The following is a 15,442-nucleotide window of genomic DNA, read 5'->3' on the forward strand; positions in this document are numbered from 1 at the left end:
GCGGTGGCGCCGGGGCAGAGATGGAAAACGTAGAAATGGCTGGGGTCTGTGTGTGGCTCCAGGCAGAGGTTTTATGTTTTTGGCTCTGCATATGGCTGACGACAGCCTTAATCCCCATGGTGCTTGAATGTAGGCTACTTTTGCACGGAATGCATCTGGCCTGTTCTGGGTTGGCAACGGACGCTAGCCAACCTCGGAAACGGACGTCTTCCAGCCAACTGACGTTGAACTTGCATTTACCCATTGTTGCAGACTAGCTAGCAAGCGCGCAGACATCCGTTTATATATGCAGCTAGCAAGAAAGTAGCCCCTCGTACATCTCCTTCCCGAAAAGTCCCGCGAGAAAATAAATAAATAAAATAACCCTGCCCCGACACATTTAAGACCTCTGAGTTATAAATTTAAGACCAGCATATGACATTTTTGACGAATTTAAGACTTTTTAAGGCCTTAAATTTAGAAAAATGAATTTAAGACTTTTTAAGACTTTTAAGACCTCCGCGGACACCCTGTACAACGGCATAAATGTGCAACATGGTATCCGTTTTTTCATAATTTAGGACCATTTATCAATATATTCTCCTCATATTTGATTATTGTTCAAATTGTGTTGCTGGTTAGGGAAAAGTGTGGCAGCACAGGAAGAAAACCAAATATTCCATTTACTATTCGGCCTCTCAGTCTGGCTGAGCGGAAATGGACAGCGTCGCCGTCTATAGCGCTAGCGTCGGATTCCACCGCTACTCCTCCTCTTCCTGTTGCTGGCTTTCCCGTATTGTGCTCCCCCTCAAACTCGGAAACTAGGCAGTATGGTGAGTTTTGAAGAGGACTTTGACGGCGCTGTAAAAATAGCATGTTTGGCTCTTTCAGTCGAAAATTGTAAAGAACTTCAAAAGATTTGCATACAGCATTTGCTGAGGAAGAAAGATGTTCTTGCACTATTTCTGATGGACACCACTGCTGCTCCCCGGGGTTAGCCCCGCCCTAGACGATTGTGATTGGTTTAAAGAAATAACAACAGGCCAGCCCAGTTTCCCCCCGGATAGACGGCTCTAAATAGCGTGGTTCCAGACCATTCTACTTGCTGTAGTTTGGTCTGGCTTTGCGAGACTATTTGGCCTCTGACCTGGAAGTCTGCATACATGTCTCGGTTAGGTGTGCTAATAGGAAGGAGGAAGCAAATTATTCAGTATTGAGTTCAATAAGAACCATGGGCAAGAATATGAAAAAATATATAATTAAATGTAAATGATTTTATATAAATGATTTTATAATGATTTTATGTGAATGATTTTATATCCCTGGCAAGTTTAACTAGGCCGGACAGGTCAAAGGAGAGGAGGCAGCAGTGGCGTGGCGTGGGGATTTTTTTTGAGGAAGCAAAGTGAGGCCAAACCTTAAGAGAAAATAGTATGTTGCAGCTTGGATGTATTTAATGCAACTACAAGAGCTATTTGAGCGCCTGGTCATTTACCAGGTCTTACACACGCCTGTAATCTGACCGACACGACACACGCTCTCTCTCTCTCGCTTTCTCGCTCTCTCACACACACACACACACACACACACACACACACACACACACACAAACAACTACACAGTCCTCCTAAACATCTCATTAAATTACACATTTTATCATAAATGCAACCCCTCCCCGACCGAAATGCACAAGTCGCTAATGTCATCAATCCTGACACGTCCAAACAGTGCCAGTTTCACAGCGCAGTCTATGTGGCTTTTTGATTTACCGTGCCTCTCGATTGCCCGGGACAAGTTGGCAAGGTCCACGAATCCTGTAGTGACCCAGGGATTGTTAAGGGAGCACGAATCCTTGTCAAAAAGAAGACGCGGCCAGACAAATAGTCGCTGAAGTTTGCTGCTGCCAGCTAGCCACTCCAAAGAAGCCTTGCTTTTTCTCCCCGTGCAGTTTCAGCTTCGGTGTTGGCCTGCCATCGGATTTTATTTTGATTCGCTGCTGTTGTGGTAGTTTGGTAAAATTATTTTTAAGTAAACAATCTAAATCTCCACCCTCCATAACTGCACTTGCTAAGTAGGCTACTCAAAAATGAGAACAATTCAAACATGCTCATTTCACACTATTTGTTTTGTTATTGTTTTTTCGGTGACGTTGATAATGATGCTTTGATTTGATTGGTGTGAAGCCAAGGGCCGAGTGGCTTCCCTTGGCACCCTCCTGACACCCTCCCGACCAATCAGAGGAGGGCAGTGTCATGACAGTAGCCTCACCTGATTGGTCAATTCTTTCTCTTTTTCACCAAGGAATGCCAGCTCGGGCTGGCTTCCTCACAGTATTCAGCGTCGTGTTTCGCCGCGTCTTCAGTTTATAACAGGGGCGCCGTATCGCGCATTGTGAAATGGTCAATGAGAGGAGAAAATGGGGAAGAAATGACAGCAACACAGCACAAAATAATTAACGAAACTGTTAATATAAACGTTTTTATTGGATGACAACTACAGCCTAAAAAAACAGGGAAGCCTGGCTTCCCTTGGCCTCCGGGAGAAAACGCCACTGGGAGGCAGACAAAGCAGACATATGACTATTTGACGGAATGGTGGCCATCTTGAAAATGGTTGCCATCCTGAGATTTTGAGTGGCACATACCTTTTTCCAAAAGAGTGTTCCTTGAAGAGTATTTCTGCCTAATTGTATGCTTGAATCACAGTTTGAACAATTTGAAGACGACGCGATCGTCTGTTGCCGGGAAACGGGCGATCGCGTCAAATGACGTAGGACGCGAATGTTCAAGAACCTTCCTACGTCATTTGACGCGATCGCCCGTTTCCCGGCAACAGACGAATGCGTCCTCTGTTGCTATTCGATTAAACAATGAAATACAATACAAATATAAAGTAAAAACAAGTGTTATCTAGGGATCCGTTATCTGTATTATGTTATTTCGTCTTTTGGAAACATGAGCCGAATGTTTTTTGCAACCTGCCCGGCAACAGACGATCGCGTCGTTTGTTGCCAGGCAGGTTGTCAAGATGTAAACAACTGATGACGTAGGCCGGTACAATTTTCGCCCCCGGTACAATTTTAACGTGACAGAGGCAGTTTATGTTCTTAAAATACGTAACAGACCCTTTATCGAGATTACTTGGGGAACAAGGTACTAACAATTTTTTTTTTTTAAATTGAGCGAGAATGCTGCATTCTTTTATCGTGCAAACAATTTGTGATGTTATCCCTTGGGCAGAGCGCCTCCTAAGGCCTCTGAAAGTACTTGTTTTGGCCACTGACAGGCTCAGATTATATTGTTTAACATTTTGGAAAGGATACCTACTGAGAAAAATACAATACTTATTTTCTTTTCTCTTATTTTATTTATATGTTTATTTAAGGAAAAATGCAATAAAAGGAAAAAAATATTAGACTAAAAATGTGAATGTGCCAGAGATAGCAAAAAAGAGAATTTTCATCAATAGTCCGTCGGCAGGTTCACACATCCTGGGTCAGTCCCTGATCCCTGTCTGGTTGTTATTGTGTCCAAGTCTCACAGGATACATTGTGGAAACATGAGGACAGCAGAGGGGTGTTCCACGAACGGAGGTTTAACAAACACTGAGTTAACGCTGAACTCTAGGTTGATTGACCCTGTGCCGACCAACCCAGAGTTTTCGGTTCCACAGCAGCGGTTATGCATTAGTTCAATCAACTCGGGGTTGGTTAACACAGGGTTGTGCGCGTCCACGCCAAACTTAAAAAAGACGTGATGTATGGATCATGGAAACCCTGATCGATATGGCGAAACGGGCCGCTTATTTCAATGAAATGGAACTCCAGGTTCTCCTGGAGAGCTATGACGAGGAGAAGGACATTATCACAAGAAAAGGGAACGCTAAAACCTCTGGAACCCGGAGAACCAAAGCCTGGCAGCGGATCGCTGACCGCGTAAATGCGTTAGTTACACGTCAAAAGCATGATCCTTAATATTTGAGCCATGAATATATAATTATCCCAGTTAAGCATTCTTAAAGATCCTACCACATAACCCCTTTCTTCTAAAACAATATGTACTCCGATTGCTTCCAAGCGGTCAGAGGATCAAGTATAAAAATGAAGTAGGCCTATCAAAAACATACAAACTGGTAAGCTTTTCCCACCATCGTATTGGTATAAATTTAAATAAGCCATTTTTTTTAAGCCAATTGTGAAAAGGCCGACAGTCGGCAGACTGGATCTGGCCCTCAAATTGTCTTGACCCCAGTGGAGGAGCTGATAATAAACATAAATTCAGGGCGCCCTGGCATGGAGGGGGTACCTGGAGGTACCTACCACCTCAGAGAGTCATGGGCCATAGGCCTACCCCACACTGGTTGAATGTAGGTTTTTGTGTTTTCTTGTATTTTAGATTTTTTTTGCCTTCGAAGTAACACATGCAAACCGTGTGCTTGCCACAGCGCATACTATTCCAAATGTTTCTTTTTTTGGTAACTGGGTAGAAAACCTAAAAGTGACAATTCATCAACTTCAAGATGGATCAGTGCTTGTAATGAAGCCGCCGGCTACGATCGAACATTCTCCAGTGGATGCAAGTCCGTTAGGACTATTTTATACTTTATGTTGTAAATGCCCTTCGGCATAGTACTCAGACAATACACACGACCATACGGCAACGTTGCCTATACGTTGCCATTTGGTCATGGCAACATTACCTCCTGGCAACGTTGTGGCAACATCGCCATGACGTTGCCTACAGGGGCCCGTTTCAGAAAGCAGGTTCAACAAACTCTAAGTTAAATCCTTAACTCTAGGTTGACCAACTCTGAGCTGTAAAACTCTGAATTTTCGGTTTCAGAACAGGTGATAACGCTTAGTTCAATCAACTCTGAGTCAAGGTAACTCTGAGTGAAGCTTGTGCATGAGGATATAAAAAGCCCTCATCAATGGAACACAGATAACATGATTCACCATGGCAACAAGTACTAACAAGCCTCGATCCTCCTACTTCTCCCCAGCGGAGTTGCAAATCTTAATGACTGCATATGCAGAAAGCGAGCATATCTTTTTACTAAAAAGCAATACTATGGCAGCAGCCAAAAAGCGGGAGCTCGCGTGGAAAAAAACATTCTCTTGAATGTTCCACTTATTCAACAATTATATTCCATATGTGTGTTTGTGCGCACAGGTGCAACCCAACAGTCCCCAAACGGACTTGGCTGCAACTAAAAATGAAATATAAAAATGTAGTTCCAACAGATAAGGTATAATTTAAGTACAAGCAATTGTGATGTTGTTTAGCCTGCCCTCATTAAACAGCATTTAGTGGCTGCATTCAACATGTGATAGATATATTTAAGTAATTAGGGAAATCTGCTAAACAAAGAAAAATCCCAACACTGACAGTATTTAAAATTGTCTATATGAAAGCAACACCTAAATGCCTTTTATACATACAAGTCTCCAAATTTGTGTTTTCTGTTTATCTTAAAATTTGACCTCCATTATAGCCAACAGAAAAAAGGCAAGGGTGAGTTAGAAATGATTGAAGCATATCATGTCTCTAACAGCTCTTCCATCTCGTGCATCAGCAGGGGGGTCAGGATTATTATCTGGATCATTGGGGGAAAGAGTAGGACATTGTTCTTCTCTAATAGTGGCAATGTTGTGGAGAACCAAACATGCCACTATAATGTCACAAGCCCTTTCCGGGGTGACCCTGGGCCTACGAAGGCACTGGAACCGGGCCTTGAGTATGCCGATGGTCATCTCCACTCTGGCTCGTGTCCTGCAGTGAGCCAAGTTGTAGTGTTGCTGTGGGCAAGGGTCAGGGTCAGGGTAAACGTTCAGCAGATAGCGCTGGCAGGGGTACCCTCTGTCTCCGAGTAGATAACCATCAAACTCTCCTATGATAATACAAGATACACTCTATTGTTTCAGTTGTAATAGGAGGAAACAAAATATTGATCATAGGATATAACTATATACTGGATATATAAACTATATATATAAACTCACCACGGGCAAATCTGGCACTCAGTGTAGACTCACGAAACATTCGTGAGTCATACACAGACCCAGGCCACTTCGCTTCCACATTATTTATCATGTGGGCTGCGTCACATATGATCTTCACAGTGGAGAACAGTAATTAGCTGTATAGTGAAGCATATTTCATTTGGAATGTTAAAGGCTACTATTTAGGCCTACCTGTACATTAATGCTGTGGACAGATTTCCTATTCACATAATCTCCTTCATTTATTGAAGGAGCTATGATAGGAATGTGAGTACCATCTATGCAGCCAATCACACCTGGAAACCCTAAAATATATCAAATTGACTGATTAGTGCTTCAAGTCTCAAAGCTTTATGACATAAATGAATTACTGCTTAGACTGATACCTGCAATTCTGTGGAACTCATCTTTGAGAAGTCTGGTGGGTCTGTTACTTGGGAACACTACAAACGTGCATAGTAGCCGTTTCGTCACATTTCGGACAGCCCGACAGACAGTTTCCTTGGACACATGCTCTGCATCACCGACGTTATACAAAAAACTGCTGTTGGCAAAAAAACGAAGTGCAATACAAAGAATTTGCTCAGAACTGAGCGTGTCCACGATGTGTCATGTGAGCGATGTGAGGGCTGAGAATATTGTTTATATAAATGATTGATGATGCAGAGAAACGGAAACGCTCAAACAGGTAGCTTCTCATCAGGGAATGATAAAACATCCAAGTATCTGCGCCTCGACATCAACTGGCTCTTCAATAAAAGGACACGCCATGTCTGCCACTGCCTTCAGTCTGCAGGCTTCAACTTAAGAGCAGGAGAAACTCGGGGTTAGTTGAAGAAAACCTGCCAGCGAGCAGGTTAGGTTCACGGAGTATGTTGCCAGGGTAACTGACTCAGAGTAAAGCTGAACTGGCTTTGTGAAACTGAAAAACCAGAGTTTCCCTCATCTCAGGGTTAACTAACTCAGAGTTTTCACTAAACCTGTGGGGTGTTCCACAAAGCCGGTTTTATCACATAACCGGGTAAGTTAACCCAGGGTTTGCTGTAACCCTAGGTTTTCCGTTCCAAAAGGATCACGGTATGTTAGTTGCTATAGCAACATATGCTCTGAATCAAACCTGGTCGGACCAGGTTTTGCGCAGGTTAAGTTTGAAACATAACCCGGTTTTGGGTATTTCAACCGGCGTTCACCGCAGATTTCATGTGTTCACAATGGCATGCCCTTTTGATGAGAGAACTGCTGATATCAGAGCGCAAATTATACGTGCAATCCACCGGGAGCGATTGATAAGACCACGGCTCGACATCTTGGCATATTGGATGACTTTTTGCTGAAGTGGAGAGATATTGATTCTCGCGCAAATCTTTAATATATTTAAATAGCCTTGCATAGCCAACACTACCAATCGAGGACCTGGCCTCAGTTCACTCCAGACTATTTGCGTAGCCCTCCGTTTTTTTCAAATGGTAGTTTTATCTAGGCTATAATGCTGGAGATGCTGAGCACATCACAGTCGTTTCAGATGACCCATCCAAGATTTGTATCGGCCTCCTATCATACAAAGAGCAATATTGTCTGAGTAGGCCTATTATGCCGAGAGGCATTTACAACATAAAGTATAAAATAGCCCTAACGGACTTGCATCCACTGGAGAATGTTCGATCGTAGCCGGCGGCTTCATTACAAGCATCCATCTTGATCTGTGAAGTTGATGAATTGTCACTTTTGGGTTTTCTACCCAGTTACCAAAAAAAGAAACATTTGGAATAGTATGCGCTGTGGCAAGCACAGGGTTTGCATGTGTTACTTCGAAGGCAAAAAAAATCTAAAATACAAGAAAACACAAAAACCTACATTCAACCAGTGTGGGGTATGGCCCATGACTCTCTGAGGTGGTAGGTAGCCTACCTCCAGGTAGGCTACCCCCTCCATGCCAGGGCGCCCTGAATTTATGTTTATTAACAGCTCCTCCACCGGGGTCAAGACAATTTGAGGGCCAGATCCAGTCTGCCGACTGTCGGCCTTTTCACGATTGGCTTAAAAAAATGGCTTATTTAAATTTATACCAATACGATGGTGGGAAAAGCTTACCAGTTTGTATGTTTTTTATACTTCATTTTTATACTTGATCCTCTGACCGCTTGGAAACAGTACATATTGTTTTAGAAGAAAGGGGTTATGTGGTAGGATCTTTAAGAATGCTTAACTGGGATATTTATATATTCATGGCTCAAATATTAAGGATCACGCTTTTGACGTGTAACTAACGCATTTACGCGGTCAGCGATCCGCTGCCAGGCTTTGGTTCTCCGGGTTCCAGAGGTTTTAGCGTTCCCTTTTCTTGTGATAATGTCCTTCTCCTCGTCATAGCTCTCCAGGAGAACCTGGAGTTCCATTTCATTGAAATAAGCGGCCCGTTTCGCCATATCGATCAGGGTTTCCATGATCCATACATCACGTCTTTTTAAGTTTGGCGTGGACGCGCACAACCCTGTGTTAACCAACCCCGAGTTGATTGAACTAATGCATAACCGCTGCTGTGGAACCGAAAACTCTGGGTTGGTCGGCACAGGGTCAATCAACCTAGAGTTCAGCGTTAACTCAGTGTTTGTTAAACCTCCGTTCGTGGAACACCCCTCTGCTTTCTGAAACGGGCCCCAGAGGGGTGTTCCACGAACGGAGGTTTAACAAACACTGAGTTAACGCTGAACTCTAGGTTGATTGACCCTGTGCCGACCAACCCAGAGTTTTCGGTTCCACAGCAGCGGTTATGCATTAGTTCAATCAACTTGGGGTTGTTAACACAGGGTTGTGCGCGTCCACGCCAAACCTAAAAAGACGTGATGTATGGATCATGGAAACTCTGATCAATATGGCGAAACGGGCCGCTTATTTCAATGAAATGGAACTCCAGCTTCTCCTGGAGAGCTATGACGAGTAGAAGGACATTATCACAAGAAAAGGGAACGCTAAAGCCTCTGCAACCCGGAGAACAAAAGCCTTGCAGCGGATCTCTGGCCGCGTAAATGCGTTAGTTACACGTCAAAAGCAAGATCCTTAATATTTGAGCCATGAATATATAAATATCCCAGTTAAGCATTCTTAAAGATCCTACCACATAACCCCTTTCTTCTAAAGAAATATGTACTCCGATTGCTTCCAAGCGGTCAGCGGATCAAGTATAAAAATGAAGTATAAAAAACATACAAACTGGTAAGCTTTTCCCACCATCGTATTGGTATAAATTTAAATAAGCCATTTTTTTAAGCCAATCGTGAAAAGGCCGACAGTCGGCAGACTGGATCTGGCCCTCAAATTGTCTTGACCCCGGTGGAGGAGCTGTTAATAAACATAAATTCAGGGCGCCCTGGCATGGAGGGGGTACCTGGAGGTACCTAGTACCACCTCAGAGAGTCATGGGCCATACCCCACACTGGTTGAATGTAGGTTTTTGTGTTATCTTGTATTTCAGATTTTTTTTTGCCTTCGAAGTAACACATGCAAACCGTGTGCGTGCCACAGCGCATACTATTCCAAATGTTTCTTTTTTTGGTAAACTGGGTAGAAAACCTAAAAGTGACAATTCATCAACTTCACAGATCAAGATGGATCAGTGCTTGTAATGAAGCCGCCGGCTACGATCGAACATTCTCCAGTGGATGCAAGTCCGTCAGGACTATTTTATACTTTATGTTGTAAATGACTCTCGGCATAGTACTCAGACAATATTGCTCTTTGTATGATAGGAGGCCGATACAAATCTTGGATGGGTCATCTGAAACGACTGTGATGTGCTCAGCATCTCCAGCATTATAGCCTAGATAAAACTACCATTTGAAAAGAACGGAGGGCTACGCAAATAGTCTGGAGTGAACTGAGGCCAGGTCCTCGATTGGTAGTGTTGGCTATGTAAGGCTATTTAAATATATTAAAGATTTGCGCGAGAATCTATGTCTCTCCACTCCAGCAAAAAGTCATCCAATATGCCAAGATGTCGAGCCGTGGTCTTATCAATCGCTCCCGGTGGATTGCACGTATAATTTGCGCTCTGATATCAGCAGTTCTCTCATCAAAAGGGCATGCCATTGTGAACACATGAAATCTGCGGTGAACGCCGGTTGAAATACCCAAAACCGGGTTATGTTTCAAACTTAACCTGCGCAAAACCTGGTCCGACCAGGTTTGATTCAGAGCATATGTTGCTATAGCAACTAACATACCGTGATCCTTTTGGAACGGAAAACCTAGGGTTACAGCAAACCCTGGGTTAACTTACCCGGTTATGTGATAAAACCGGCTTTGTGGAACACCCCACAGGAAGTTGCCATAAAGTAAACAAATAACATTGCCGCGACGTAGTGGCTTGGTAATTTTGCTAACGTTGCCACTTGGTACTGTTAATAACGTTGCCGTGACGTAGTGGTGTGGTCATTTGCTAACGTTGCCACTTGGTACTGTTAATAACGTTGCCGCGACGTAGTGGTGTGGTCATTTTCTAACGTTGCCACTTTGTAGCGTGAGTGACGTTGCCACAACGTAGTGGTATGGTCATTTGCTAACGTTGCCACTTGGTACTGTTAATAACGTTGCCGTGACGTAGTGGTGTGGTAATTTGCTAACGTTGCCGCTTGGTACTACGTTGCCGTGACGTAGTGGTGTGGTCATTTGCTAACGTTGCCACTTGGTACTGTTAATAACGTTGCCGCGACGTAGTGGTGTGGTCATTTGCTAACGTTGCCACTTGGTAACGCAAGTAATGTCACGGCTACGTAGTGGTGTGGTCATTTAATTACCGTGATGTCAAACTTCAGAATTACACTGGCTGTTTGTGTCCAACACAAATATTAGGTTAAATCAGAAAATGTCACCACTTTTATTGTTTATTTACTACTTAGTGATGACTCAATTCCCACAACAAATATTAGTGCTCAACTATGTTGACCATCCAGAACTACATAACAATTCTCATTTCCACAAACTCTGACCCTGTTGAAAAATATAAATGAAATATATTCAGATACTGAATTGATGAATCATTTATTTCAAATGCATATACAGGGACCAAATAACGACAATTCTTTCTATTAACAAAACATTTGAAGTAAAATTCATGCGTTTCACGGATTCAAGTGAACAAACCACATTGAAGGTTTACATTGGTCAACCAGGACAGAGCATAAAGGCCGTGGAGAGGCTGAGGTGGAGAGTATAGCTAAAACAGTGACTGCTAATCAGAATCCAATCCAAACTAATATTAATGCTGTCTAGTGCAATTTTAAGTTACAAGAAAATAACAGCAGTGCCTGACCCACAGGATAAGACTGAACTGACAATCAACCTGAGTTTAATCTTAGTATTCGGTAACCAAGGCTGAAATAAGGTCATCAATGCAATTTGAAATTGTGTGAGTGAGAGTGGGGTTTGGCAATGATATAATCACGGGTGTTTTGTTGAGGCTGCAAACTCGAGGTTCTGATGTCGAGTGGCCCAGATAGCCACCCCACGATCACGAGTGCTGTGTTGCTTTGATACATTAATTAAACCGCCGACTAATAAACCTTATCCTATTATTATACGAATTGCCCCCCAGTTTTCGATCAAGCTGAAGTTGTCCTTAAGCTGCAGAGAGGCTGGCTCAACTGTCGCTGCCGAGTCAGGGTTGTGAAGATGTCCTGTTGATTCCGGATGTCTCTTAAATGGTGGATCCCAGCGTCTTCAGTTCGGTCCCTGGAAAAAGAAAAAAGGTACTAATTTAATACTTTCTGTTCAAACACACACACACACACACACACAAGATGTGAGAAGGGACCAAGTAATCTCCATGCTGCCCTCTGCAATACTTGGCAAAGAGGAGACCAAACATTGTTAATGCAAGCCTTCCTTTTCGATGTCTATGCTTACCTAAATCTTATTTTGCTTTAAAATATAAAAAATTCAAAAAAGAAAAAAAGATTTTCGATGGCGCCATTTCCACACTTTCTTTTACATTTTGTTGTTTTGTTGTAATTCTATTGTTATAATTTATGACACCATGAAATAAGAATCTCAATGTCAACGTTTTATTTTAATATTTGTATTTGTTTTTTTGCATTTACAAAGTACATTGCAATATGATGGTCTATTCTGTGTGGTTGAATTGAACTAAAATGAAATTGAATAACAGAATGCCTTAAAGGCTGATATCTAACATGTCTGAAATTAAACTTTAATTTCATACTGGATCTTGCTATCAGTTCAAGCTTTTTCGTTCCCTGTTTTACAACCAATTAATCCACAGAAGGGCACATGTTGGTAGGGCTGTGCGATGAGGGATTTTTTTTTTCACAATATACCATATATATCTCGATACTTTTAAATCTCATCTGAAGGACCCCATCATTTATTATATAGGCCTACTGTATTATAAACCCAAATACTCGGGTTTGTATATTATATCATCACACAACGTGACGCAAAAGGAACACTGGAACAGAAACAAGGTTGAAACGCTGGCTCAAATCCTCAGGTTCTGTCCCTTCCCGTTTACTCACTGTTGGTTGGTATGCCATAAAAACTAAGTGATGATTTTGTATTGCTGTTGTTAGAACAGCCGTAGATTACACAACAAATTATGAGTTGTGCAAAAAGTACCGCTGGCAAGGGGGCCATACTGCCCCCGCGAATGTTATTGCGTTTATAGAACCAGGCATTAAAGGTCTCGTGCGATAAAGACAGTTAAACCCAGTACTTCCAAAGTTAGAGGTCTCGTGCAATAAAGACGGTTAAATACCCTGTACTTCCAAATTTGTCTTTGTGGGTTTTGAGACAGGAGAGAAAAGAGATTTCGAAGAAGAATTTCGAAAATATATTATTACTAGAATTATTAGGTAAGGTAAGTTAATTTGAAGTAGCTATTTATTTCCAATGTTTCTATTTTTAATGTTAGTAGTATAGACCATTCTGATAACGATGACATTCGCGAAATCTTAAATTAGCTATAGTACTACCATGACAACGATATCCAGGCGTTAGCTAGGCGGTGCTAATGGCTAATGAACGAGCTAGTTAAACACTAATGTTACTCAAATGATATGTGCTTATAGGCAGAGGCAAATTACACTTAATACTCAAGTCTAGTAATTGTTTAAGTCAACACCACAAAGTATGATGAAGACAGCAAGAATAGTGTAAACTTTAGCAGGCAACTTAGCCAACTTAACAGGCCGATGGGGCTATCGGCATTACTATAAAAGGCCATTGTGAGCCAGCTGTAGCCTCTGTAACTTGATGTCACATTTATCCTGTCATTCAGGGTAAATTATGATTTAAAGGGCTTTAACAGTTTTAAAATGGCATTCATTTTGCTTGCCTTTTGGATGTGCAATGACCACAACTTGCTAATATCGACGAAATCGGGCGGGAAACAACAAAGAGGCACAGGCACCCGCCTCTGTCGCGTGCAGTCGTAACGTTGCATTTATTTGTTTTAACTATAATGCTGTTGCACGAGCTTGGAATGGTAGTGCTAGTACCACAAGGCGCGAAAAAAAGCTTTGTCTAAGCAAAGGATATCTACATACCGTAGCTTTCCGTTCCTCGCCATGTCTTCTTTTACTCCGTCAAGCAGGGTGTTATGCGAATTTCTGCTACCTATCATATTGTGCTTCCTGGTCTGTTCTGCGCATGCGCATGATTACGCTATTGATTCGGCGTTGTGGTATTGGTGTAAAATACACATACAGTACCCCTGAAATCTCCAATTAAGACGTTATAATAATACAGTATCAAATTATGCTCCCCATATTCTTACAGTGTACATGGGGTTAGTGGTGTACAATAACGTGATTCTGTTGTGGGAGCATCGTTTGATAGAGGCAGTTGGTCTACAGATGAAATACGCTACCTGACACATAAGAATATGGGGAGCATAATTGTATGCTGTATTAAAATGTCTTTATTGGAGATTTCAGGGGTATAGTATGTGTATTTTACAATTTTACGCATGTCATGCGCATGCGCCAAAGTAGGTAGCGAAATCTAATAGGTAGCAGTTGGCAGAAGGTGTTGTACCTAACTGCAAGAAGTTGATAAGCATTTGGTTAGCTATGTGTCCCTCTGTCTGCAGACTAAATGCCACCAATGGTAATCTTAATTTACCTTATTGAGGATTTCAAGCGAAAACGACCACCTATCAGTAGGTCTGGTTCCCCACCGTGAAGTGTTGGCGGGAATAGGAGGAAATTAGCCTGGCAATCGTAGATTGCGCGTCGGTCTGGGGAGGCTGCCGTCAATTTCTTCAATCAGCACAACAGGCGCGATCAACTGGCGTAGTTCAAATGGGTTAACCCCTAATCCTTACCATAAACTCCCGCAAACAGCTAGGACTAATCAAAACACGATTTAAAGGAGAGCCCTTCTAACCAATCGGAGGCGAGAATCCGGGACTTATCCTACGAAAAAATATATCATACCCAGTCTAGGAGGAAATATGAACGAGTACTCGATTGACGCTTGTGTGACGTCAAGTTCTAAAAAATGAAATAAAAATCGACCAGGGAACACTTGTTGTCAGTAAATTTTAAAGAAATCCACCAATCACTATAATAAGCTAATAATAGTAATCCTGAACTAGAGATGCAATTTGCAATTGCAATATAAAGGTCATGCAAATCCAGAATATGGTGCCATTAAACCACCTGGCCCAATGTTTTGTAGGACCTATCAGTTTTGATTTAAGATGAATTTACACATTCCCATCTTCTTCTTTACCTGCACAAAACCTAGGCCTAGTCCTGTACTGTTTCACACTGTATATGTATCATGAACTGTACTGTTTAAAAGTTTAACACAATTACATTAATTTCCTATGCATTTCTTTTTGCATAGATCATTCCCTCCAGTCCCCGTTGACCTCATTCTTGTCAGGTATGTGTATAAAGCCTTGTCAGCCTTAAAAAGCCAATTCAGAACAAAGATTCACAATGCAACGTAACAAAACCGTTGTAGATAGAAGTTGCAGCAGTGTGAAATGAACGTTGCAAGTCTTCATAAGACAGTTGAATTGCAGTTACAAGGTTTTAGAACACTTTTACTTCAGTGCTGATGACGTCTTGCCATTCACGTCAGTCAAGGCCAGCAGAGGCTTCACGATATTATTAGGAGAGTAGGAGAAAATAATTATCCACTTTGCGTAAGGAACGCTACTGTTTGCAAAACATCAGTCGCGTAAAAAGTATGCCAAGTATGCTACAGCTTTATTGGTTAACGTTACCAGCAAGCTAGTTAGTAAAAACAAGTGGTATAGTAAAGGTGTCGTTATGGAAACGGTGGTGATGTTGATAGAAGTTGCATGGGTGTTAACCCTGTTGCATGTATTTATCGCAAATCTTTGGTCTGAAGCCCGCATTTGCATCACAAATCTTTGCTCTGAAGCCTGCTATAAGACAGTTTATGGCTAGATTGTATTGAAACCTCAATCACACG

The 15,442-nt window shown here is 42.1% G+C and overlaps 1 pseudogene; it reads right to left on the reverse strand.

The window, feature by feature from the left end:
- Positions 1-5,497: 5,497 nt before the first annotated feature.
- LOC130390963 (putative nuclease HARBI1) lies at positions 5,498-6,957 on the reverse strand (annotated as a pseudogene).
- Between the last annotated feature and the right edge of the window lie 8,485 nt (positions 6,958-15,442).

This window comes from Gadus chalcogrammus, chromosome 10 (genome assembly GCF_026213295.1).
Source record: "Gadus chalcogrammus isolate NIFS_2021 chromosome 10, NIFS_Gcha_1.0, whole genome shotgun sequence".
Taxonomy (NCBI): domain Eukaryota; kingdom Metazoa; phylum Chordata; class Actinopteri; order Gadiformes; family Gadidae; genus Gadus; species Gadus chalcogrammus.